General features: G+C 40.9%; 1 long non-coding RNA gene across 1 annotated transcript in view; it reads right to left on the bottom strand.

Moving 5' to 3' along the window:
• Window positions 1–23,760: 23,760 nt before the first annotated feature.
• The window catches only part of LOC115032765 (uncharacterized), a 56,513-nt gene continuing 53,104 nt past the window's right edge, over window positions 23,761–27,169 (bottom strand). The window contains exon 3 of the long non-coding RNA XR_003838385.2: window positions 23,761–26,414. This is a non-coding gene — a long non-coding RNA (uncharacterized LOC115032765). The remainder of the gene's footprint in view (window positions 26,415–27,169) is intronic.

Below are 27,169 nucleotides of genomic sequence, written 5' to 3'. Positions count from 1 at the left end.
TTCACCCTTCGGTGAAACTGTGTGAAAAAACAATAAAAAGGAGTTAGGGAAGCTTGTGAGGGTTCTCTTAAAGTGACAGGGTAACAATCAGCTTTGGAGGGTTCTAAAGAGCCAGTGCCAGCTCAAGGCATGGGCACATTTGCACTGTCTTCATGCTTCCAGGAACCCAGCCTTTCCTTATATATAAAAACGAAATGTCATGAGTGTCAACAAACAGTGTGTCCAGTTTTCTGACCCGAGAAAAAAATCGCAAGTGGTTGACTGACTAAATGATGTATAAGAAGCCTTGCTAGCTTAGTGAATGATGGCTGCTTCTGCAATAAGCTTAAGGGAACCCCTAGAAGTTTCAGTCACTGTTTTGTTCATGACTCCACTCAATAAGTGGTTATCTACCATTTTCCAAAAACAAAAGAGGACCATGATGAACACATCACCCAGTTTGTCAATAACAGCTGTGGGTAAGGGTAAATGAAGAAATTTTTTTCCTCCACCAGCACAATTTTCTTGACGATAAAATGATATTCTGAATTGGAAAACACTTTTAGACAACATGCAGTCCAACCCAATTGGGCAACTAAGTCTGAGGGGAAGGAGGGATGTGTTCAAGGCCACATGTGTATCAGCTGGGGCAAAGGCTGGACGCTAGGTTCCTGATTCCCCCTGTGGTGTTCCTTGTACCTTTGTGATGCTGTTGATCATAGGTTGGTCTCCTTGGTCATTGTTTTTTAAGAATTATTTATTTATTTTATGTATATGGGTACACTGTAGCTATCTTCAGACACACCAGAAGAGGGCATCAGATCCCATTACAGATGATTGTGAGCTACAATGTGGTTGCTGAGAATTGAACTCAGGACCTCTGGAAGAGCAACCAGTGTTCTTAACCACTGAGCCATCTCTCCAGCTCTTCTTGGTCATTGATGATGCCTTATCTCCCCCACCAAATGCCACATGCACCTAGTCACATAAGCATAGGTATGATTATTTTCTGTCAATATCAATAAATTATACGTTGCATTTTAAAAGTATGTCTCAGGCCAGGCATGGTGATGCTTACCTATAATCCAAGCTGCCAGAAAAGTGAGGCAAAAGAGTTTGAGGTCATTCCCAGATGGATCACAGAATCCTGTCTCAAAAGCAAAAACAAATCTAAACCAAAAGAAACAGAAATAACCCATCCCAGAGTTACCCAGGTTGCATTTGAGCAGGTAAGCAATAGCTCCAATGCATAGTGAAGGGCCTTTAAAGTAAGTGCTTACCTGTCCACATTTCAGGATAGGTCATTAGATAAAATGTCACAAAAAGTGTATCTTAATATTGCTTGAATCTGAGATGTCCTTTATGGACTTATACTTTGAACAGTTGTTCACTAGATAGTAATACTGTTTTAAGAGGCCATGGTGTCATTAGGAACTGGAATCTAGATGGTAGAAAGGGTCTAGATATGGAATTGCTGGTGGTTACAGCTAAACCCTGAGTACCAGCTTTATGCCTTGCTTCCTGCCCCTGTCTCATGTTTCTCACTGTCACGAATGGGACTACTTCCACTTTTCCTTCCCCACCATGATGGACAGAAACCCTCCCACGAATTAGCTAAAAATAAGCCGTTCCTCCTTTACAGTGTTCTTTCAGGGATGCTGTCACTAAGATGCCAAGGTATGCATCGAAAGCATCTCATGTGTCAGTCACTGGCTAGCTTTGCCTCCCTGGTGGCAATGGCTCATGTGGACTTTCTGGCCCCAGAGGCATGAGTGAGCCATTCTATAAAGCTATGCTTATGGACAGAAGGGGCTCAGCCAGACAGACTGCTGTTTATAGACTTGTGCTGGACAGAGGTTTCTGTGGCTATTTCCCATGAATAAAACATTTCCTCCTGGAGAGAGGAGAGGCTCATAGTAGACTTAGAAGTAGATGAAATTACCAAGTGTTTCAGAAGGCCCCCTTACTGTCCCAAGGCAAGAACCAATTGACTATGAAAGGAGACTCTTTAGTTGTTGAGTAGCCTGCAAATGGGGCAGTAAACTCCAGGGAGACAGCACTTGAGTTTCCAGCCATGTTGGGGTGGGATTTTTGATGATGTAGATGCCTTTGAGAGATGCATGCTCTTCTAAAGGTAACCCACTAACCCACACTCCACACGTAACCGCAACAGCTTCCTTGTTTCACTTAGCTAGAATCTGCTATTGCTGCCCTAGATGGAGTGAACAGATGTTTGTTTCTTCACATCTGTCTTGGAAACATCACTCAACACCAGGCATGCACTGAGTGAATGAAAATGGCATCCTCTCATCCTTTTGTCCAGAATGAGTGAAGTGAAGAATGTCTGAACAAATTTGGGACACTCATTTCCCTTCTAATTGTTTGTCTCCTGCCAGTCTTGCCCAGCATCTTGTAATTTGGTTGCAAAGGACTATTCTATAGGCCAAACATGATCTGTATTTCTATTCATCTACTCTATCCCCAGCTTTGCATGCTGTGCATATATTTGCCTTCTCTATCATCCTGTCAGTAACTCTCCCAGGAAGAGCCTTTAATGTAGAGCTCTGTGCTCCCTTTCAGCCTGTAGATGCCTTGATTCAGTGTTCCTAGTCACAGACAACAGTTATCTATCACATAAGAGATCCTTAAATATGCATAACAAATGCATAACTAGCACAGCTATAGTTGAGAACCTAGAGTTGAGGTTGAATTTATATTTTTCCTAATGCATTTTTCATATGCCAATTGTTTACATTATGAGTCATCCAGTTCTGGAATGTTCTTGTTAGGAGGCTCTTTGTCTCCTTTCACAGAAGACAGGTCTGTCCTTATATTCATAATCAATTGTAATTGTCAATTATTATTATAATTGGAATTATTATTATTTTATTATTATTAAAAAGATAATTGGTGACATTTTTCTGGTTTTAAATCTAGTTCTATTCAATTCCATAAAGTTATCTCTTCAAAGAAGCCCCCTGTATCATAGTGTTTTGCCCACTCTGCTTGGAACCCAAGGTGCGAATGAGCATAGCTCATGTCTATCCACATTGTGGCTTGAGCACCTACCCACATACCTATGCCTGCTGCAGGGGTCTAGCTCATCTGGCTTTTCCTCTGTCACATGGCTTGTAGAATAGCTTCACTTGCTTGAGAGCCAAGACAGAACCTGTCTTCTTACAACCTTCTACTTACTCAGTGTTTCAGGAATGAGACTGGGATTCATTCTAAAGTCTCCCTTCTCCTGACTAGCCATGTCTAATTGTTCCCCAGGTCTTTCTGATGTCATTCCAGAGACAATGGTTCGTTGTTTTGTTTTGTTTAATTGGGGACCTGGCTTCTTTTTGTAGCTCCCAAAGGCCCAGATCAATCTGCACTTGGAGCTGCTTGTTATTTTTCCAATAAAGAAACTTAGAAAGGTTTAAAAAATGTGCCTCTTTCTTGGATTCAAATATAATTCCAAAAAAGATAATTATGTCTTCCATCTTCAGTTATGATTCTATTTTGGAATCTTTTTCCAATTAAAAAAAACCCCAACAAACTCCCAGTGCTTTTGAATTTAAGTCATTCATACAGTAAAAATCAGCACAGTTGCACAGATAAATTTAAAACATGGGAATCAGGGTCCATGGCCTTCAGACATTACCATGTTGGCTCTGCAGACAGCTTTTTCAGACCACCACAGACAGGCAGAATTCATAGGATTTGGGGTGAGTTTCCCCCCACATTTCTCTCTCAGTATATATTATGCATCATGTATATTTGCTAGTGTTTTTTTCTTTTAAATTGTGTGCTCACACATATGTGTATTCATGAATGTTTATGTGTGTGATTATCATATATGTTCAGTCATATGGAGACCAGAGATCTACTTCAGGTGTCTTCCTCAGTTTTCATCTTATTTTTTGGGACGAGGTCTTTCACTGAACTTGGAGTTCACTGGTTCTGGTGCATGGCCTAGCCATCCTCCATGAGCTCTAGGCATCTTCTTGTCTCTGCTTCCCCAGTGCTGGGCTTATAGATACTCACTTGCCTGGATTTTTGTGGCTACTGAAAAGCTTTCATTATTTTCTGAAAAATACTTTACCAGGTGCTCAAAAATAGTTGTGGACTATATCAATTTCTCATGTAAAGACCAGGCACAGTGGTATCCTTTAGCCCCAGTCATCCCTGCTCCCTAACCATCTTGCTAATGAACAGTCTCTTGATCTCTCAAGGTTTACTCAGATTCCACTTCTTCATAAGAAGCAGCGCACTATGGCCCTCAGACTCCTGTGACATTTAAAAAGTGGACTCTGAAAAGTATAACCACATTTCATATGCCATGCATGGTATATAGAATTTTCATATATGCCTTGTGGCAGAGGCAAACTGTTGAGAAAACATCTGGACTATGATTTGGATGTAATGTTACCACAAATGACTCATCCTCTGTTCTACCCTTTCCTTGGGTAGCATTATTATTTTTCATAATTGTACTGGAACCTTATAATTTGCTTCTTTAGGCCTTTTGTTTAGTCCCTGAGACAAAGCAAAGCCATATCAGGTGGAAAAAAGCCCTGTCACCTTATCAATGGAGTGGAAGATGGGAGCGAGATAGATGGAGGCTTGTTTAAAGGACACATCATCTATTCCTTCCTCTCTCGTGCTCATTTTTATTCCTGCATCGAATTGAACACTTGAACCATATGTTCTTTGTCCCCAGCAAAATTTTCATGCATTTTAATGTTGTTTCTTTGGCTTGCACCCAAGGATATTATGCATAATGGCTTTATGAAAACTATTACTGTAGAGACATCTTTGAGGTAGAATGGACGAGGTCACTCTGTTCCTTCTAGATGAATCCTGGATAAGACAAGTTTAAAGAAGGTAACATCCAGGGAAGGTCTTGCTTTCTCTAGGGAGCTGGGGATACTTTTTCTGGTTTGATAGCAAGCCTGACTCTGTCTTCCTTTTTGAACTGACAGTATATTACCATGCACAGATTACAGGGTACATCCATGCCTTTCTTTAGTCTCTGATCTTAAACCAGAGCCAAAGATGAAGATGAAGCAGATCAACTACGAAAGCTCCTATGGTTACACAAGCGAAGATGTAGGTTTCACAGGGAGACACCCCTGTGAATATTTTTAGTATCAAATAGAGGAAATGGGGACTAGGCTAGCAGAATGTTCTTGATGATTTCATTTTCTGAGAGTCCCACAAAACCACCTTCTTTGTGGATATTACCTGGTAAGAAGACATTACCATTTACCGTATCTGGCTTATCCATCCATCTATCCATCCATCCATCCATCCATCCATCCATCCATCCATCCGTCCATTTGTCCTCCTGTCTTTCCATCTACCATTCATCTGTCCATCAATTGTTCTTGTCCTAGGCTCTACTGTTTCCCATTCTCCCTCTCTCCTCAGTTTATTTATAATAATTTCAGGCACCTCTCCTTCATGCTGTTGCATGTTGGGTTAAAAGAAGAGTAGAGCATGGCTTGCAGCAGAAATTCTCAAACCTGACTGCAGATTAGAATCATCTGCCGATGCCAGTGCCCTAGCTTCATCCATTATCAAAAGATGTAGTCTCAGCTAATTTTAAAATTCCTTTAATTTCTAAAACCCTCTTGATGTAACTGACACACAGTGATATTTGAGAATAGGAAGACTTCAAATATTCCTGGAGGTCTTTTAAGTGCAGATTTGAACTGAGTTATTACCTGCAAGTCTATATTTCTGAGAACTTTCTATAAGACCTGATGTTGCTTGATCCTATATTACATTCTGAGTAGCAAGTGTGGACAAGTACCCCAAACCCCAGAGGTCAAACAGGGTGCCAAAATCTAAGTAGAGACACACTACTGGACCTGAAGACTCACTGGTCACCAGAACCGTAGGTTACTCAGGTCATAATACCAGAGAGGAAACAGAAAGCAAGGTGAAAAAGATCCAAAACATCCATGTAGAAGAGAGCATTCCTCATTCTTTAAGGGGAGGGCAACATGTATTAATGTCACCTGTATTCCGTGATCCGTGGTCTGTGTTCTGCTCCTCTGTGCTATTGGCAAAGTTAAGTGTGAAGCCCAGACAGAGTACCAGGTGCATGATAGAGTTAGCCATACTAATTATCCTATCTGCCCTCTAAGAAGGTGACATCTTCCTCCTGGAGATTGTTCATGGCAATATTGTTCATCTGTGTTAAGCATCTATGGTATTTATTGCATGGTAGACATATATGCTCTTTACTTTTGTCCTAGTTAGGGTTAACTGCCAACTTGGTACAGTCTCGAGTCACCTGTGAAGGCAGTCTTTACTGAGGGACTACCCAGATAAGATTGGTACTTGGACGTCTCTGTGGATTGTCTTTATTCTTAATTGATATAGGAGGGTCATGCCCACTATGGGCAGTACTATTCCCTGGAAAAATGGCCTGGGTCTATATAAGAAGGCTAGTCAAGCATGGTCCTACAAGAAAGCCAGCAAGTAGCCTTCTTGGGTAGTTTCTGCTTCAAGCTACTATTTTGAGCTTCTGCCCTCACTTCCCTAGTGATGGAGTACAACCTGTAACTGGATGAAGCCCTTTCCTTTGCTTCTGGTCATAGCAACAGAAGAAAACTTGGTGAGTATCTATGATTGTATTTGAACACACATGGTTTTGGTTAATGGCTAGATAATAAGTGGGTGGGTGCCAATGCTGTCGTTTATTGCACGGAATGGAGTTGTGGGTTAAAGGGGCATGGGGGCCACTGCTGACTCTGCTCTTCAGTACATTCACAGCAATGGCAGTGACCCAGCCTCACCCCCATGCTGGCTTGGCCATGAAGCCTGCCCCTGGGTGCCTGAGACAATAAGTATTTTGAAGGCACATTCACCCTTTCCATTTGGTACTTAAATCATCTTAAGTGTTTGTTGAATTAATGAACAGGTAGGGAACTTGTATTCCCTCTAGGCATGAAAAGCAGGGCCAACTAATGTTGATTCCACAATTTGGCCTGTGACAATGATTTTGCTTGAGAAGATACCATACAAAGAACCAGTGTGATACCCTGGAGTACCACACTGACACTGAAACCCCTGTGACTTTCCAAATGTACCTGAGTGACCTGACTTTGCACTCTTGCCCAGGATGCAACCTCAGTTCTCACCCAGATACCAGTTCTCATCTCTGCAGGCTCAGCTCAGATCTCTTCTTGTGTGGAGGAGGCTTACTCATTCCCTTCTCCATTCCTGCCTGTATGCCTCCCGAGTTCCACAGGGACCTCCCATCATAGACTGGTTCTACTCTACTGCCTTTGTCTTTTTATCTTTCTGTTACAGCACTCAACATGATACCCAGCATAGGAGTTTAGTGAACTTCTGTTCAATGAATAAAATGAATGAATGCATGAATGGATGTGGAAGCACCATTAACCACAATCTTTCTTCCTTTGTGCTTGCTGATTGTCATCCAAAAAGCAATAATCAAGACAGAGTATTGCTGGATACCACCGTGACATATCCAGGGTGCCGAATCCGACTTTCTCATGCAATTCAAAGCTATTAGCAGAAGTAATGTACCACAGTGGGGTTTTCTGCTGTTTCTCAGCATCCAACCTGAGCCCGGAAGGTGGCAGGTTGCCACACAGTAGATGGAAAGTCGCGTGTTAAACCCAGTGGGAAACATTCACAGTCCCTGTTCTCTACCCATGCATCCTGCTGCAGGTGCTCTTAGAAACCTTTACTGTTTGCCAAAGGGTACGGAGGTTGGCTTGGTGAGTTGGAGAGCCCAAGGTCCCTTGTCAGCTTCTGTCAGGTGCCAGTGGTTTCAGGTTGACTCATGAGTAACACTCTTGTCTTGCAGAAGAAATGACGTTTGCTATTATGTGATTCAAGCTTACTTGTTAATTATCATATTTTTAGCTGATACATAACATCCATTTTTAGAATGTTCAGCAAAAAAGATTGTCAAGTCTTTGAAGATGTGTCTAGGGGAAAAAACTCAGGAGAGTCATTTAAAATTTTTCTTTTACTTTGTGTCTTTTTTTTTTTGTAAACTGTGAGATAGGAAGAAAATACAATTTATTTAAAACAGTGCTTTAGCTTCTTTCTCTCTGTGTGTGTGTGTGAGGGGGAGGGAAGAGAGAGAGACAGAATGATACAGATAGAAAGACAAACTGGCAAAGACAGAGAGAATGACAGAGAGACACAGAAAGAGAAAGACAAACAGACACAGGGAGACAGACATACCCAGAAAGATAGGCAGACAAAGTGACTGACAGATACACAGAGAAATAGACACAGAGGGAGAGACAGACTGACACAGATAGATACATAGAATCAGATACGGAGAGAGAGACAGATAGACAGACAGGCAGAGATGGAGACAGGGGCAAAGAGAGACAGAGACAAAGAGAGAGATTAGGATACATTATGACAGAATTTTCAGTTCAGGGACAGTGATGACTGGAGACTCTTTCTCTAGCCATGTGACCCCATGCCAAGGACAAGACTGTTACAGTCTAAACAATTATAAGTTGAAATTAGATCTTTCTGATGGCATTAGAGGTGGGAGCTAGAGGTAATAACATTTTTGTAAGGGTGGAGCCTTTGCAAACAGTGTTTGTGCCCTTGTAGGAAGATGCCAGGAAGCTAATGTTTTTCTTTCCGTTGTTTGAGGAAGTAGCAAGAAGCTGAAGTCTCCAGCTTGGAACAGGACCCTCACCAGACCCCAGCGAGACTGCCACCTTGACCTCTGATTCTAGAAGATGAGACATGAATTTCTGATATCCATAAGTCTCACAGCAGCCGTAGCTAAAAAAAGCCCATGGCTGTGCACAAGGGATATGCCACACATTTTAATATCACAATTCAACCTCTGCTTTAAATGAGATATTTGCTAAGAGAGAATAAATGAAAACTGCTTACATTTTCTTCTTTGGATTGCATTGTGTTTTGTTCTTTTAGGATTTAAAAGTACTGTGTGAGCTTGGCCAGGACTTCCTATGTGTTCTCATTTCATGTCTGCTGCTGTGATGAAACACCATGACTGAAACCTAGGCAAGAAAAGGTTTACTTACCATACACTTCCTGGTCACAGTCCCTCACTGAGGGAGGGCAGGGCAGGCACTCAAGCAAGAACTTGAAGAAATCTCGAAGGATGGCTACACATGGGCTCATTGCAAGTCTCAAATGTATCTAGCTTTCTTATCAGTATCAGAGCTCAATCTCTGCTGTAAATGAGATTACTGATGACATAGGAATCTAATGGGCCACCTGTTTAGGAACTGATGTTGCCACAGTCGGCTGGGTCCTCCTACATAAATTAACAATCAAGACAGTCTTCCACAGACATGCCCACAGGCTAATATGGTTAAGATTCTCTTCTCAGATGACTCTAGAACAGTGGTTCTCAACCTTCCTAATACTAGAATCCTTCATTATGGCTCCTCATGTTGTGGTGACCCGTAACCATAAAATTATTTTTGTTGCTACTTCATAACTGTAATTCTGCTACTGTTATGAATAATAATATAAATATCTGACATACAGGCTATCTGATGTGACCCCCTGTGAAAGGATCATCCAATCCTCAAAGGGGTAATGACCCACAAGTTGAGAACCATTATTCTAGACTGATGAAGTTGACAGTTAATGCTAACTTACGACACTAATATTCCCTGGAATAAAAGTGCAAAGTCTTCAGTTTAACTTTTATATTTTACAAGACTGAATGGTGGTAGTGGTGGTGGTGGTGGTGGTGGAAGGATTGTGCAGCTAGAGAAAACTGTGGGGTAAACCTCATGTTTCGCATGGAGCTGTCCAAAATCATATTACTAGCTTTTGCTAAGGGTTCTTTATGCTGTGATTTTGGGGGTCTCTTTCCTTAGTATCCCTACCAAATAAACACAGAACTCTGGGTTTGGCAGCTGCTGACATGTTCATAACTATGCTGTATTCTCAAAATGTCCTAAGCACTTTGGTACAGAGATGTGCATACTAGTTCACACTTTACCTAACATGGGTAAGTTCTTGCTGCAAATACAGCTGTCAGTCCATTCTTCATATTTCTGCAGACCTCAGAGTTAGGATGAGAGCAGAGCCCAGAGTGGGTAATGAGAATTGAAGCTGCTCTAGGTAACAGAGTCATAGAAATTTTCAGAAACTTGAGATTCTCTTGATATATTTCACAGAGAAATGGAATTTCTCAGAACACCTTTCAACCAAGTAACATAGCCCAGAGCATAGGTCCAAGTAAAAGGCTGGTCTTTCTCATCAAGCCTGAGAGACATTGCTGTTTCTGCCATTAGGAGATGACAGGATAGAGGAAGGGATCAAAGATGTCGTGGTAAAAGGTGGGGAGCAAAGAGGGCCCGTAAGAACTGCATGGCTAGTTACAAACACTGGCGGTGCCTATGACACCTGTGACCAATGATGGAGCAGGTATTGCTCCTCACTTTTGCTGGAGAGCAAGAAGCAAGACTGTGTGCATCAGTCTCTCACTCTCTCCAAACTACTTCTGCTAATGTCAGCAACAGGGTTCTGATGCTGCTAAATTAAATGCGTGGTTATCCAAAACCACTGGACCTGCTCAACAGAAGCTACAGACAGATTGATGAGGACTCTTTCTTTGACATAATTGCTGCACCGGATTCATCCTCTGGTCTTCATTCTCTTTCCTGTCACCTCTCTATGGCCTTTCCTCATCTCTTGAACACGGTGCAGTGTGTGACCTTAGGCTCAGTCCTTGGATCTTTTCTGCTCTCTGCCTACACTCCTTCCTGAGCTAGTCTCATCGAGTATTAAGAAATGAATTGTCCTCTGTACACAAGAATTTCCCAAGTTTTCTCCTACCTAATGGTGTTCTTGTCATCCCCACAATGTGGGTAACCTCAAACCTAAGGTGAATAAAGCCAAAGTCTTCTGCTACTCTCATCGCTTTATCTATCTCAGAAAATGACAATTCCACTCTTTGTAACTGTCAGATTAATCATTCTGTAGTCAACCCCCTCTCCTGTAAGTATAGGGTTCCTCCTCCTTGTGTATCCTGTGGCCAGTCTGGTTCTCTAAAACCGCATCCTTCCCCAGCTTCTGAGTGAGTCTCAATCTCAATACTGTCAAGATAGCAGCCAGGCTAAGCTGCTCTTCTCTTTCATCTAACTGATAGTCTCTTTCCTATCCTTGTGCCTTTTCATCCATGCTTAACTGTGTTGCCATGGTGATCAAAAGTGAGTTATATTTTATCTCTTCCCTGTTAATCTAGGTGATAATTTTCTTAGTGTCACACACATCAGAGCCCTTTTGGAGTTCTAGGACATACTGTCCCTTCTACCATTCCTTCTGTCTGGCTCCTCTCTGTCTCCCTGACCTTCCTGTTACTACTTTAATATCCCGAGCATCCACTACCACTTCCAAAAGCCTTTCCTCCAATGCCTAGGTGAGTGCTACCCAACAGTTGCTTTCCCTAGACTCCTTCCCTGACCTGCTTGCCCAACAGTGCTTTTTACTTCTGCCAAAACAAGTAGCTTGTGGAAATAGACTATGCAGTTTCTGTCTGTCTGCCTGTCTGTCCTCAGGAAAGTAAAAAGTCATATACACTTGCTGTGCTTATTCACTGCTGTGCCCCTGACTCTTGCCATAGTGACTAACATAGAACAGAGAGTGGCACATGTGCATAAGAGTGAATGGAAGACATTATGTAAATGGTAGAAGACACTGAAGCCATAGGTGGCCAGACCTGGCAGGAAGAAGAGATGTATAAACTGCCTGGGAGCAATGAGGGCTTTGGGCAGGTGGGGGCTCCTTAGATGTGTCTTATGTAGTTGTGTTTTCATGATTTGGCCTGACAGAATCCCATCTACTCTGAAGCATCTTGATTCCTGAATCCACTGCAGGCATCCTTTGGTTGCTTGGCATGACATAAATGAGGAAGGAGATTGGTCCCCATGGGGCCTGGGCTCACTGCTGAAGGAAGCTGCTTTTCACTTTGCCCCTTCTCCCTCTCCTGCCCTTATCACTGGCAGTGTTTCCTGACCCTGAAGGGATTGTTGTATTAGGACCCTCCACTTGGCCTAAGCAACACAGCCCCTTTGTAGCCTATTTGTAGTTTCCAAGACTCAAATTGTCAAGCAAAACATGAGATTTGTAGTCTTTCTGGGAAAGGATGCTCCAGGCCATAGCAGCATGCTCAGTCTCAAGGCAGAAGCCAACTATGGCTTATGCATGGGCAGCACATACAGTGTATAGCTTTTTGTCTTGATAAAGACAGATAGATACAGAGAAGAGATGCTCACTTTGTAGGGAATAAGGCATTTGTGTGTGTGGCATTTGTGTGTGTGGCATTTGTGTGTGTGTGTGTGTGTTGAAGAGACAAGATACAACTACTGGAGTCTTTCACACATCTGTGCACCAATGGGCTACATTTGTCTCATTTCGTATCCAGGTAAGTCCCCAGATTCCTGGAGAAGCTTAACTCATATAAGAGAGGGTTAGGAACAAGGGTCTATAGTCACCCAGCTAGAGGAGAAAGAACCATATGGAATTTGGTTGTCCTCAAAACAGATTTGACTTCATTATCAAGATACTATTTTCAAAAAGATCTGCCTGAATACCCTTACTCCTGTGAGTGAGAGGCTCAGAAATAGGAAAGGCCTAGATCATGGCCATAGATCAACTACATAGAGGGCTGGACCTGAAGCCTCCTATACCTCATTTGTCCCCTGTAGGTAGGGTGACATCATGTTGTTCACACTTATCATGACAGATGGTAGTAAGTAATTAATAGGAAAGAGAACAATAGAAAATATCAGGACATATATAATTGTGTGTCCTGGAAATACTCTCTGGGAGCCAGAGGAATAACACCAGGGTGTAGCCATCATGACAGACAGCTGAGGATGGCCTTATAAGGGTGAGAACAAAGGCTAGAAAGTTGATAGTACTGTTAAGTCTGGTAGACCACCAAGAACACATCCAGTGCTTCAGTTAGCAGAAGAGAGGATTATCCAAATCCAGGCTGAAATTCTGCCCTTCATTTAAGGCTATGACCATGTATCCCTTGACTTCATAAACTTATCTTTTCTAGCAATAGATGGGGAGAAAATAATACAATATGTTTTTGACATCAGAGACAGCAAATGTAATGTGCCTAGTCTAGCATGGATACGTTAACAAATGGTGCCTCATGGACACTAAAAGTTAGAGCAGTATGCAGCTGGTGTATGAATTCCCAATACCTTGGTTTAGAGTATGGCAAAGCAAATCTTTATTTACTCACATGGGTGGATGGAATACTTTCAGGATGGGTAAGCAATAGACTGGATTCGTAAATATAGTAGGATGCCTAAGTAGGAGATACTGGTCCTCTCCTACCTGGAGAGGTAGGCTTCAGGCAGAGTCAGATGCTAACTGGGAAGAAGCTTGGCTTTGGAGTTTGCCATTGGTTCACAGAAGTCACAGATAACTTCCAAGGCAAGCCTCCAAGTCCTTGGATTCACAACTTCATGTTGCCTTTCTGGGTCAAATTGATTTACTTTGGAAGAAACTTCTGCTGAAACTTTTTTCCATTCAACCACATCAGTTGTGCAGTGAAGTCAGATTAGCCACAGCCATTCATATCCATGAATATTCCATATTATCCGGGTAACAAAGCTGAGTTAAGATATCTGTGTGTTTGTGTTCGTGTGTGTGTGTGTGTGTGTTTGTGTTGGGTGGCAGGCAGGGTGGTATCTATGTGACTGTGAGAGTGTGTGCGTGTGATTGGAATAGGAGCAAGTGTGTTGAAAGCTTTGTCTCTGAATGGGACAACCATGGCCACTGGCCTTCCTACATTTCTTGCAAGTTCACAATGGCAATTCTCCCAGTTCTCAAATCAAACCAGATGGAGAATGATACTGGAAAACATGGGACTCCTGCCAGGTTTGTGCCCTTTAGAAAGAACCCCCCTCCTTTTCTGAAAAGCAGCCCTCCTAAAAATGCATTTGCACAGGACTATGTCCTTATGCTCCCAATAGGTTTATCCTCTAAGCCCTGGAGACAAAACCATATTCATAATGTGATCATGTTTTCATGTGACCAGTAATGTTTAGTATGCATTGTTTAAGCTTGTAACACAATGCATTAGGAATGACAAGTGAGGGCAAGAATAGGGACTTCATCTGCCTTCCTTCTTTCAGAGTACAGGGAAAGTGCCACACTATATCACAACTACCTGTCATTCATTCATTCATTCATTCATTCATTGTGGTGCTTGGGATGAACCCCAGAGTCTCATGCTTGGTTTCAGAGTGACTGGCTTTTTTGTCCCTGAAATTCTTCTGAATGCTTCCTATGTATGGAATGATACAAAGCCATTTCTTTTCAAGGCATTGGCTAGTTCATAGTTTGACATTCTCAGGTTATTTATAGCTCAGTACTCTAGTGCTTCATCTATTGGAGAGAAAAATGAAAGAAGGGTAAGGGTCATCTCTTAGTGATCACCCAATGGTTCCCACAAAAAAGATGCCAAAACTTTATATTCCAATGGAGACTTGAATCCATGAGGCAAGGCAATATTTTAGGGTCTATATTTTTAAAATATCATTTTCAAATGTAATTAAAAAGAGAGAAAGAGATGTTTGGGGGATTTTCGAGAAACCATTCTTGAAAACCCACTTCTGGTGTTCTTTCCAAGGAGATGAGAAATCCCCCAGCCTTCCCAAGAGGTAGCTGCTTTTGGCCACTGGGTCCTTTCACAGTCCTTCATGACTTACTCTGTTAGACTCTGGTTTGGTTTGGGGACACCCAGGCAGTGTCACATTAGATAATAGTTTGGTCAGCAGAGCCAGATAAAGGCATCATAGGGCATGCCCAAATGCAGAGGCATCTATAGCAGGTTAGGAGGGATATCTCTACTGGCAGCGGGGAAAGCTATCCAAAGGAGGCGTTCACTCTGCAAATCTCTGTAGCAATGAGACAAAGCACACATTCTCTTCAGGGGCTTACAACCCAAGACCAAATCACAACTCCAGAATCTCAGAGCTTTCCTTTCCTCTAAAAGACAAAAGAATTAAAATAGAGTTTAAAGAACTTACTTTTCTAAGGAAGATTGCTCTTCTCATGAGATAAAGGAATATAGAAGGCAAATGACTCCAAGGAGATTAGAGACTATTTGAAAAACATGTAAATTACCACATATTACTTATACACTGACATAGTATTGCAATATATATATATGCATATATATTGCATAGGCATATATATATAATGCACTTTGATCACACTGGCCCCTATTAATTTTCTTGTCCCTCTCCCACTTTCTCTTCTTAACTAAACTCCTTTTCCTTTTATGCCTTTTTTTAATGACCTAATGATCTTAATTAAGGTTGATGATGGGATCATGTGTAAGGAGTTATTTAAAAGAGTATAGGGCACTTTCCAGTGCTTACAACACAGAAGAAAATGTTTGTCTCTTCCAGCAACCATTGGCTGCCTATAGGTCTGCAGGGAGGGATTGAGACCCCATGACCCCCTCCAAGAGATCTCCTTTTTACTAGAAGAAACTATGGCCTTTCCAATAAAATCAAGCCTAAAGACTTTTTATAGAAACATATTAGACATTTCATTTGTGATTTGTGAGGCAGGAAGGACTTTTAGATATACCACCAATCCCAGAGACCATATTTGTGGTATCATGATCAGATAATAGTCACTGTAAATTATTTTAAGGCACAAAGAATCTGGAAAAACAATCTGTCAAGTGCAGACCTGGGACACAGGGCAGTGCACAGATAATCTGTTATGAGTAGGACATGTGTATTAGGATGTCCAACAGGATTTAAAACAAGTGTGTTGTTTTAGCCCATGATGGAATGCACAGAGGATATGAGGAGACCCTAGGGAAGATCAGGAACTCCCCTCTTCCACCACTAAAATGGTCAGTCATACAGGTGTGTGGAGCACTGCAGATCACCTTTAATAGAGTGCCATCCTCCATGAGCTTGAGGCTACAAGGATACACCTCCATGAAACTTTTGCCCCCTTTGTAGAAGATGAGAAATGGCCATTTTAATGTTCTATATTGTGGAGGATGTATGTCATCTTTATAGAGCACAACTGGAAAGCATTCAGAATCTAACAATGTCTTTTCTAGAGAGGTGGTTAAGTACAGGTAATACAGTTGTATTCAGCTCATGATGTGCGTGCTCTGTGTTTATGAGGTTAGATGCCCAAGCCCAGGGATAGATGAGGTCTTCAGAGGCAGGGCATGCTATAGGAAGAGAACCATTCCAATGTACACACATAGTAAAGTGGACTTACTATCATAAATTACAACCAATAATGGTCTGAACACTAGAGAGGCTGAAGCCTAATAGTCCAGTCTATAGGCTGAGTGTCTCTCTTGTTCTGTTCTGATACTAAAGGCCTCCTGGGAAGACTCTTCATTAGCACTGGAAAAGCATGAATCTGGGTTCCAATGTTCCTGAAGGAAGAGAGCAGCAGCAGCAACAGCAGCAGCAGCAACAACAACATAGATGCACTCACTAGCAAGAAGGGGAGGCAGGCAAGGGAGATGCTGGCTTTTCCTCCCATCCCTTCCTGTCTAGGCTACCTAGCCACACTGGTGGAAGGTCTGTTCCAATTCTTCCTGGAAATGCCTCACACACCCATTGGAGGTGTGCCTCTTAGTTGATCCCAGAGTCTGTCAAGTTGACAGTAAAGATCAACCATCACAGGCCCCTTACAGAAAATGCATTAATTCTGGTGTGTAACTGAGGCACTTCTTTCCACACATGTTAAATAACACCCTTTATCACTCATGGTTCCCCAGGCCATGAGAACACTATAACAATCATTGTCGTGATGTATTGCTTAAAGAGCTTAAAGACAAGAAAACATCTGCTAGATGATGATAAATGAAATATCAGCTGGATGATACAATTTTTTTCATTCAAGTTGGTTATATCAATGTATTTAATCTGTAATTTAATTTAATTTACCTTTGAGGTAATGTGATGCTTAAAAAATGAGTTAGCTGGATTTGGGAAGAAATGCTTGCTGAGAACATTTGAGCATGAGTGAATGGATGCATTTCAACTGTTTTGTGATCCTTGTTTTTGTTATTGCTAAAATTAATGGATCACTTTAAAAGGATTCATGCTTGCTTGAGAAATAACAGAGATATCTTTGCAGCAGAATTAAATGCCAAGTTAAGACTTTCCTAGCTAAAGAGCTGGTTTCCCTTTCTCTAGATGGAGCTGAATCCCTGTGTGCACTAGGCACCAGGAATTTGCACAATATAGTTTATCATATTCATCCCCTTCCCTTCCTTAATTCTTCTCAGATGTAACCCCCTTCCTCATCTATTAAACTTTATATATATTATATACATATGTTATACATGTTAATATATATAAATATATATATATTCTTAACTCATCAAAACCAATTTAGTCTTGGATGTGTGGCCTTCCACTGGAGCAAGGTCTGCTTACCAAGAAATACTCTCTGAAAGAAAACTGACCCTCTCTTTCCCAGGAGGTAACAATTGCCCCCAGATTCTTTGCTTATATATTTTGAGACATACCTTTCATCTATGGCTATCATTCAAGCCAAGGATTAAAATGAGTTAAATGAAAACCAGATCATGAGTTCGGCAAACACACACATACATACACACACAAACACACAGACACACACACATACATACACACAGATACACACAGAGACACACACACACACATACACAGACACACACACAAACACATGTATGTATTTTTGCCCTAGAAATAAAAGAGAAAAAACTTTAAATCAGCGGTTCTTATTTTAGATTTTGTTCATTTAAAACATTTGGTTTTGCTTTTTTATTATTTATATTCCATTTTAAATATTTTTGTTTACTCTTTGACAGTTTAATACATGTATACAATGTATCTTGATATATATCTCCTCTCTTACACTGCATTTTAAAAGATTATTTATTTATTTATTTATCTGTATGTATGTATGTATGTATGTGTGTTTGTGCACACATGTGAACATATGCCATGTGAGACCAGAAGAAGGGATCAGATTCTAAGGAGCTAGATTTACAGGTGACTGTAAGCCACCTGACCTTAGTGATAGAAACCAAACTCAATTCTCTATAAGATCAGCAGGCACTTTTAGCAGCTGATCTGTCTCTTGAGCTTTTTATACTACTATTTTGTATTAGTATAGATTTATAAAAATATGGATACTTACAAATAGCTTTTTTTTGTATTGGAGGGTTTTTGTTCAAAATGTTTTTTTTTTCATTTTTATTTTTTAATGATGGGATGGATTGTCCAAAAAAATGTGATATCTGCTGATGAAGATCTTTAAAACATTTATTTATTATTATTGTTGTTTTTGTTGTTTGTGTGTGTGCATGTGTGTGTGTGCATGCACACACGTGCACATGTATTTATGAATATGGGCCTATGTGTGCTGTGGACTGCATGTGACAGTCAGAGGAGAGCTTCTGGGAGCTAACTCTCTTCTTAGAACCATGGCTTCTAGTGATGGGACTCTGGCTGTTCATCTTGTGCCTATTTTATGGGTGCGAGACTTAATTTGAGGCACTGTAGAACTTTCAGGAATGCTCAGACTTTATAGGAGTAGAGTTGTCTCGACTCCTGTGAAACTGTAGGCTGTCTGTAATTTCCTGGGATAAGGATGCTCCTCAAGTCTTTCTGACTCACAGAAAATGAGGACGAAGGAGGCAGGTGTTGTGCATTTTTCAAAAATATAGTAGGAATTGCTAATGCCACTCAAACCATGAAAAAAATCCTTTATATGTGCAGCTTAAACTGGTTAATTCAATAAAAGCATCGAAGGAGGAGGATGAGAAGAGATGGGTAGGGTGAGTAGAAGCAGCGGGGGCATGTGGAGACTCCTGTGTGTCTTGCCTGTTGTGTACAACAGTAGAACACACAATGGAGTGTCCCTGAAACACCAGCCTTGAGCTCAGTCAAGAGATCTTACGTCTCTAAGGACTCATGGAACTCATTTGAGTGCTCTGATTTTCAGTTTACTATTGAAGTATTCCTGACTCCCTGTGGGTTTGCTCTGGGAAAGGAAATTCACTTGCAGGAGAGTGGATTTTTTAGCTTATGGCCCTGTATACATGTTTAGGAGTGTGTTGACCAAACAGGTATGTGATGATATGGATATCACCCTGCCTTGCTTGGTGGGTTCTCATTCAGCTAAACATAGATGTGGAAAGATGTCTGAATCATTGCCATAACCATTGGCTATATGACGAGATGGATATGGGTTAATATAACAGCATAACTCCTACCTGACTCAGTAAGAAATGTGTTAGTTTCTTGTGTTAAACTTCATGGACTTGTTTCAGAAGTTCTCTCCAAAGCCTTGGGTGGGAATACTTCTATGCTGTTTGAGGCATCATTGTTAACCCCCCCTTTAAAAAATCATATATTAATTATATGTAATAATGGGTTTCATTATGATGTTCTTATATGCATATAATGGATTTTTACCATATTGGTCCCAAATTCTCTCCCTCCTGCTGGCCTCCTTCCTTTTCTCCTCTAGACTGTTGAGAACATATGGCCCAACATTTTAAGGTCAAAAAAAGTCAGTGTTTTTTAATGCTGACTTGGTGTCTCACCTGGATGTCTCACAGAATGATGACTTTCTCTAATTCAATGGATCCACCAGGTCCTTCCAGTGATGACCTAGCCAACAATGCCCTTGTTAGGAAACAAGTGTCTTTTGTTCTGTCTTGGTTACAGATAGAGTAGAGACTAATCACCACTCCCATTTAACTGCTGTTGCCCACAGTACAGTAAAGTAATGTGCATACAAATAAATGCATCTCAAAACCAAGCATCCTCTTTTACCCACCAATAGATTTGGGCTCCACCACTGTTGTCACTGTGATGCTGTTATCTTTCTTCCGGCAGAGGAGAGTCCAGGTATCTAGCAATAAGAGAGGATGGGGCAGAGACAGAGCAGCATGCTTTGCTCATAGTCACATGTCTCAGCCTTCAAGACATCAGGGTAAAGAGAAACACTTCTTTGCAGGTATGAGACTTAAATTGTTTTTTTTTTCTACCTTTTTATTTTAAAAATTAGCACACAGAGTATTAGGTATTCAACATAATTTGTTTTGTTGAGCTTTCTCTCTCTTTTTCATCCACCTGATTGTACTTTGTTTCTTTTCATGCCTAACAACCTCCTTTTAGCTTTCATGTCCCAGTGTTCTGTTGCCCTTACCTTTTGACACCTCTACTCCACTCTCATGGTTCCCCTTCAAGTTGCATGATTGATACTTATATCCCGCTATCTCTATATCTATATCTCTATCTCTATCTCTATCTCTATCTCTCTATCTCTATATCTCTATCTATCTATCTATCTATCTATCTATCTATCTATCTATCCACCTATCTGTGCATGTATTACATTAAAATTTAGGATCTATGAATGGCTGAGTGTGTGGTATTTGTCTTTCTGAGGATAAGCTGCTTCACTTAATGTAACGGTGTCCAGATCCATTCATTTTCTTGTAAATTTCATCACAAATGCTGGTAGGGAAATGAGGAAAGAAGACTCCATCTTCATTGCTGATGGGAGCACAAATTGATGCAGCCACTGTGGGAATTGGCATGCAGATATAACAAAGGCTAAAAGTAGATCTATCACATGATCCAATTATACCACCCAAAGGATTCTGTATCCTACCACAGGGATACTCCCACATCCATATTTATCACTGCATTATTCTCAGTAGGAAGTAATGGCACTAGCCTCAGTGTCCATCCACAGATGCATGGATAATGAAAATATGATGCAAATATATGATGGCCTTTTGTTCACTTGTCAAAAACAATATTTTCTTTTCTTCTTTGTTCTTCTATTTTAATTTCTAGCTGACTTCCTGCTAAGTTATGATTACTCCTTTGGCAATAACATATTTGCTTCTTCATCATTCTAGACTGTGTAAATCTCCTTATGCATTACATCTCTCTCTATAGAGTCTTAAAGTATTGGTCAATGGCTGAGCAACATTCTAACAGCACCACAAGGAGATTTTGCCATAAACTCAGAAGTTATCCTACTTGTGAGAGTTACATTCTCATTCAACAGGGGCATGTCAAGGAAAAACAACACTGTTGTTGGAGCTTTTGGTGGGATATTATCATCAAGGTAATAGGGCCTGAAAACATTCTTCTTCAGAGAGAGATGAGATAAGGATGGACAATCTCCCTTGACCACTTCTGGAAACCAGATGTAGGGATGATCTTCAAAGTCTTTAGAAGAATTATTTTTGGCTTCTTATTCACTGATAGTTTTCCTCAAAAAATGATACATTGAGTTTCTGTGTCAGATTCAGTCAGCAAATATGAGGAAGTATTGTATGGGATCCTCATCTTGTAGATCACACAGGAAGACATGATGCTAAGGCCATGAATAGTATACTGTTCTAGAGAAGAGTTCATCAGCTACAAGGGCAATATGCAGGGAAAGAAGGGGAAACTTTCTAATGAGTTTCAGGAACTTCCTGTGGAGGTCAGTTTTATCTGAAGATGCCCTCGGACTAGGGTTGAGAAAGTCACAACTTCAGCCTTTTGGTTCTCTGAAAGCTTTTAAGTTTGTGAACTGGGATTAAAAGGATAGGCAAGAGATTACAGGATTTTCAGGGATACATGGAGGAGATATGTTTGGAGAAGGAAGCAGAGGATTTGACACAAAGGACATTAATATCCAAATGACATATTTATCCTAAAGGTGATGGAAGCTCCTCAAGGAGAACGAAGATGAAATAGTAGATTGTGAGGTGGCAGATACCTGCCCTATGGAGGTCTCCAAAGGAGTCGGACTTTTTTCCGATTAAGACATCATATTTGGGTGGCTGCCCTTACTTTCCAGCCTGATTTTATAACTTTAAAACATTTGTAGGTCTGCCCAGTGAATACCCACATGCTTAGAACAGTGGAACTAAGAAGTTCTAGCCTTCTAAGTAGAAATGGCCAGGCCATGTCAAAGTTACCTCAGTGAGCGCCACCCTCCTCAAGAGATCAGAGGAAGTACCTGGGCCAACTCTTTATGCTTTATCCATTCTGTAATTTCAGAGAGGACTTGTTTTACAAACCTTTGACTAAAGTAAGGGTTTTAAAAGGGTGCTCAATGTACTAAACCAGATTTCTGTTTTTTAAGGGAATTTATTTAGATCTAAATATAAATTGGATGTTAAATGCCCCCTAAATGCAAGTACTGAAGGCTTGGGCTGCAAACCATCATAGGGAGAGGTGGGACCTTTAAGAAGTGAAAAACTATGTAATCCTGAGCTGTGTTTTGAGATCACACTGTTCTCTCTTCTTCTCTTCGCCCCGCCTTGCCTCGCCTCGCCCCGCCCCGCCCCGCCCCGCCCCGCCCCTCTACCCTCCCCTCCTTCCCCTCCTCTTTTCTCTCCTCTCTCATTTTGCTTCTTAGCTACCATGAAATGAGCAGTTCACAGTCATGTATGTCTTAACATTACATTTTACACTGTCATGGCTTGAAAGCAATGCAACCAAGTTGACTGTAGACTGAGACCTCTGAAATCTTGAACTTTCATAGACTTTTCCCAAGAGGTTGATCATGTTCAAGTATTTTGTCACAGGAATGGAAAACAACAGAACTTATCAGTATTCAGCTGTTACGTCAGTGGGAAGCCGAGGGTAAGGCATCTGGAAACTTCTTAGGCCCAGAATTTCATCAAATCTCATTGTTTACGCATCTTTATATAGCTTGATATCCAGAGATCTGGGAGCAGGGTTAAAAGTCTTAACTTTATAAAACTTAGTCTTTCAAATGTGCAGTTATGTTCAGTGGCTCTCTACTTGTGTTCACCCACCGATCATCTCATGATCACATCATGAAACTGATGTGTAGTTAAAAACAGGGGGTGATGTGGTCAAAGGGGGTTCATTTAAATCAACAGGCAACAGTCCAGTCACTCAGGAAAGTCTAGCTGCCTTGAGAGCTTTGTTTAGGAATGTGAGACAAAGCTCATTATAGTCCATGTCACATCAGAGAATGGGTCATAGCAGTCATCAGGATAAGAGCAAGCAGCACAGTGTACTGAGGTCAAGGGCTCTAGTCACATTCTGTTAAAACTCAGCTTCCTCTTCAGTGTTGCTACTATTTGTATTAGTGATGACATCCTTTCGACTTTCTTTAAGGCAAGTCTCTGATGCCTCCCACCCCAGCTGTTCCCATGGCTGCTCTTGCGTCTCGCCTCTCAGCAGTACCCATACACATGTATATCTCACTCTCTACCTCTACTGCACTTTCTGCAGGAATCCACTGTGTCAAAGACTTCCTTACATTCAATATTCAGAATGCTGTCTTCAAAGAAAAACCAAGTGCCAATCAACCTTGATTAATTACGTTGTGAAATGATAAGGAATTCTTTCTTATAATCAGAAGCTATCTTTATGAAACCTAGTAATAATTTTTACAAGTATATCTGTATACATGTCTGTGTTTATAAATGGGTATATATGCAAATCTGTATACATATGTATGTATGAGCAAATCTACCCTCTTTCTAAGCTTAAACTGTTCATAATTTACCTTAATGTGAAATTATTATGCTTTGTGACAATCCTTTGTGACTACAAGTTGAATATTTATTACAAACGACTTAGCATTTGTTTGTAACACTTGTGGAAGATCAAACAAGTACTCTCTCCTTCCCACCCCTTCTCTCTTTCTACCCCACTTCTCTCTTTAGAAAAGCACCAAATATTTGATAAAATACCAGACCCCCCCAAAAAAACTGTTGGAATTTGTTTAATAGCATTATGTAGGTATTGATGCAGGCGAAAAAAAATACTGTGATCAAACATGGGACATTACAATGACACCCATGCTATCTTCGGGTGTTTTGTTTATACCACTTCATTTCAACAACCACAGCAGTCTCTGAAGTATTTTTATACATTTATTTCCAGCTAGTAGTCCCTAACTTTAATCTACTCTTGGGATCTCAGACTTCTTACTACATAGTGTCCTTATTGCATATTCTTGGAGAGAGAATTCTTCTGACTTTGAGAAGGAATGTACACATGTCAAAGTTTGAAGGGTATTTGTCACATGTGCAAAGTGACAATACCCTAAGAGGCATGCCTTCTCTTAAATTTGAAGCATCTCTGCATTCTAAAAACCAGGCAGCCGTACTTGGTGATGCTACAATTATGGACCATCTCTATGGAACATCCAATGGGTGGGCTTTTTTATTAACCATTTCCCCTTCTCATAAGCCCCCTGAAGGACAGGTTTGAGATGCATGGGAATAAAACCTCAACAAGATGTTATTCCCTTTAGAAATAATGCCACTGTTGTCATAGAAGCTCACCCTGATTCACCTTGCGGCCACTCCCCTCCTGAGAACTTAGTAAATGCAAGAAGGAAGCAGCTCAGCAAAGAAGAGATCTGGGATCCCACAACTCCCACATTGTTCTGCTTGAGTTACTGACCGAGGAGTTGCTCTCTCCCAAAATGGCTCTGAATTCCAAATCCTCAACTTCTCCTTTATCTCTGAGACAATTTAAGCCCTGTAATTGATGCACTGAGCAAATTGAACTCATTTATTTCTTTTTATCTCTAATGTAAAAAATATAGAAATACTGTAACTTTTTCTGAAGAACTCCCACAACTGCACAAAATTATAATAATTGTCTCAGTTTGTCTTCATTTAACCAGCTGGGAAGAGGGTTTGGAAGAACACAGCAATTTTCTACATTCAGAGATAGCTAATTCATGAGAGCAGCTGTCTCCCAATCAAATCTCAGAGAATCTTTGCTTCACTGGAGAAAGTGGACAGAATAAGAGGAGGCTGTACAGCAGCCTGGAGGGAGAAGAGGATGCCTTGCCTCTGGAATGTCAGCTTCCCAGTGTTCCCTGAGAGTTACTGGAGACATTGTCATCCATTTGAGCTATTTCAACTCTAGACTAGGAAATTTGCAAACAACATAGGTATCTCATAGGTGTGGAGGATGAAGCCTAAGGACGATCTGCCGTCTGGTGAGGACCAATCTTCCTGGATGGTACTGTAGGTGTCCTCACAGCAGAAGAGTAAGGGCTGAAAGGTTCTCAGGCCTCTTTAGAAGGGAGCTTCACCCTGGAGATGTATTCAGCTCACATTGACTCTGCTTGTTGATAACCATCACATTGGAGGTTATATTGGGCTTTGTGCAGACATGTGTATTTAAAAGGTGTTTTGGCCATTAAGTAAGTAATTAATATTAATCAATAGTCACTTATTCCTATGGCATTAAAAAGTTGTTTGCTTAGACACAAATCTATGACTAAGCTCTAGCTATAGGTGAATTTGCTGCTGTTATTTTAAAATTAAATTCCTGATACCCAGATAAAATTCCCTAGTGATTGTTATGGAACCCAACCAGCCTTGTGAAAATTTACATTCCCATTAAGGATGGTATTTTTATTTAAAAAACATTGATTTGTTTTTATCTTATATGAATGAGTATTAGTCTGCATTTATGTTTGTGTACTATGCATGTGCCTGATTCTCATAGAAGCTCAAAGGCTGTGCCAGATCTCCTGAAACTGGAGTTTTAGATAATTATGAGCAACCATGTGGGTACTGGGAACCCAACACTGGCCTTCTGCAAGAACAGCAAGAGGTCTACTTCCATTGAAGAGATAACTAAAGGCAGATGACTCATGAAAACAGTTTCAGGGGAAATGTCTGTAACAGTTAGATTTCCTCTAACCTTACCCTTACTCTTTCTCTTACCATTACTCTTAGCCTTACCCATACACTACACTTACCCAGGGCTTCCTTGTGTTTATTTGGTATAGCACATAGGACAGAACCAAATGTGCTAAGAATATTACTTAAGAATGCTCTTAACCACCAAGCCATCTTGCCAGAGTTCATCCATTTGTGTATGTGTACGCATACTTATATACATATGTGTATTATTTTGTTTGTTTGCTATGTAGACCAGGCTAACCTTGAACTCACAGAGATCTACCTGCTTCTTCCTTGAATACTGAGATTGTGTGTGCTAGACAGTCACCTTCATTTTCTTCTACCAAACTGCTAAACATGGGTTAAATCATGAAACTAGCAGGTTGGGAATGAAGAATATTGCAAGAGACCTGGAATCAGCAAAGGCAGTGGACTCGTGATATCTGAGTTTTCCAGACTTGAAAAAGTTTAACCCTGAAGAAAAAAAAATAGGTAAATGTGAAGAGCAAATTAGCAGCTTGCATTTGAAAGGCTGAAACACTGCAGATATCTGATCTTTCTAAATCTGGGGTGAAGACAGAACTGAGAGCAGACAGGTTAAAGGGAATCTATAAATAGAATCCAGATTTGCTGATTCCCAGACAAGGCAGGTGACTTCTCCCTCTGTGGCAGAACTCTGAAAAGTATGAGTCAGGTGCAACTCCTCCTTCAGTTTCTCTGATGATGTGTCTTCTCTCTGCTGAAAAATATTAATAAGCTTTATCACTTAAAGGTAGTTTTAGGTTCAGAGCAGAATGAAGGGGCAAATCTTCTAGTTTCTATCAATCACTGTGGACACATAGGTCCAGTGTTCCTAACAACAGTCCACCCCATGGCACATTTGTCGCCATGGGTGGATTTACATGTACACATTTTATTGCTCAGAGCCCATAGTTCACATTAAGCCTAACTCCTGGCACTGCGTGTATGAAAGGTCTAAGAAAATGTCTAGTGGCACTATGTTAGTTTCCTCACCATTGTGACAAAAAAAAATTGACAAGAGGCTACTAACAGGAAGAGAGATCTGTTTGGCTCACAGTCTTCAGAGAGACAGTCTACCATGGCAGGAACAGAGGGACAAACAGGAGGCTCCATGGTAGTGGAGGTCTGCACTGGTGTGTCCGTGGAATAAGATGTAGAGAGGAGGCAAGGGATGTGGAAGGGCAGGACATCTCAGGGCCTGAAACAGGGAAGATGGTTTTGATTCACACATACATTTGCCTACTTGACAAATTCACCATGTTCCCACAAATCTTCAGTCCATTAAGCTACAGCAAACTTCACCTTTAGGGTTCCCTCTATGTCTGCATTCTCTGCAGCAGCAATCTGGTCCCTCCTGTAAGATGCCAATGCTCAGACCATCATATCCTCTCTCTTGTGCCCCTTACGATTGCTTCTTATTAATTAGCTGTCTTTCCCTTCCTATTACTTTTGTTCTGTTCTGTGTGTTCTACC

Source organism: Mus caroli, unplaced genomic scaffold, assembly GCF_978045245.1.
Source record: "Mus caroli unplaced genomic scaffold, Mus_caroli_1 scaffold_14, whole genome shotgun sequence".
Classification (NCBI taxonomy): Eukaryota; Metazoa; Chordata; class Mammalia; order Rodentia; family Muridae; genus Mus; species Mus caroli.
Note: the sequence above shows the minus strand (reverse complement) of the source record. Positions and strands in the feature narration are given on the sequence as shown.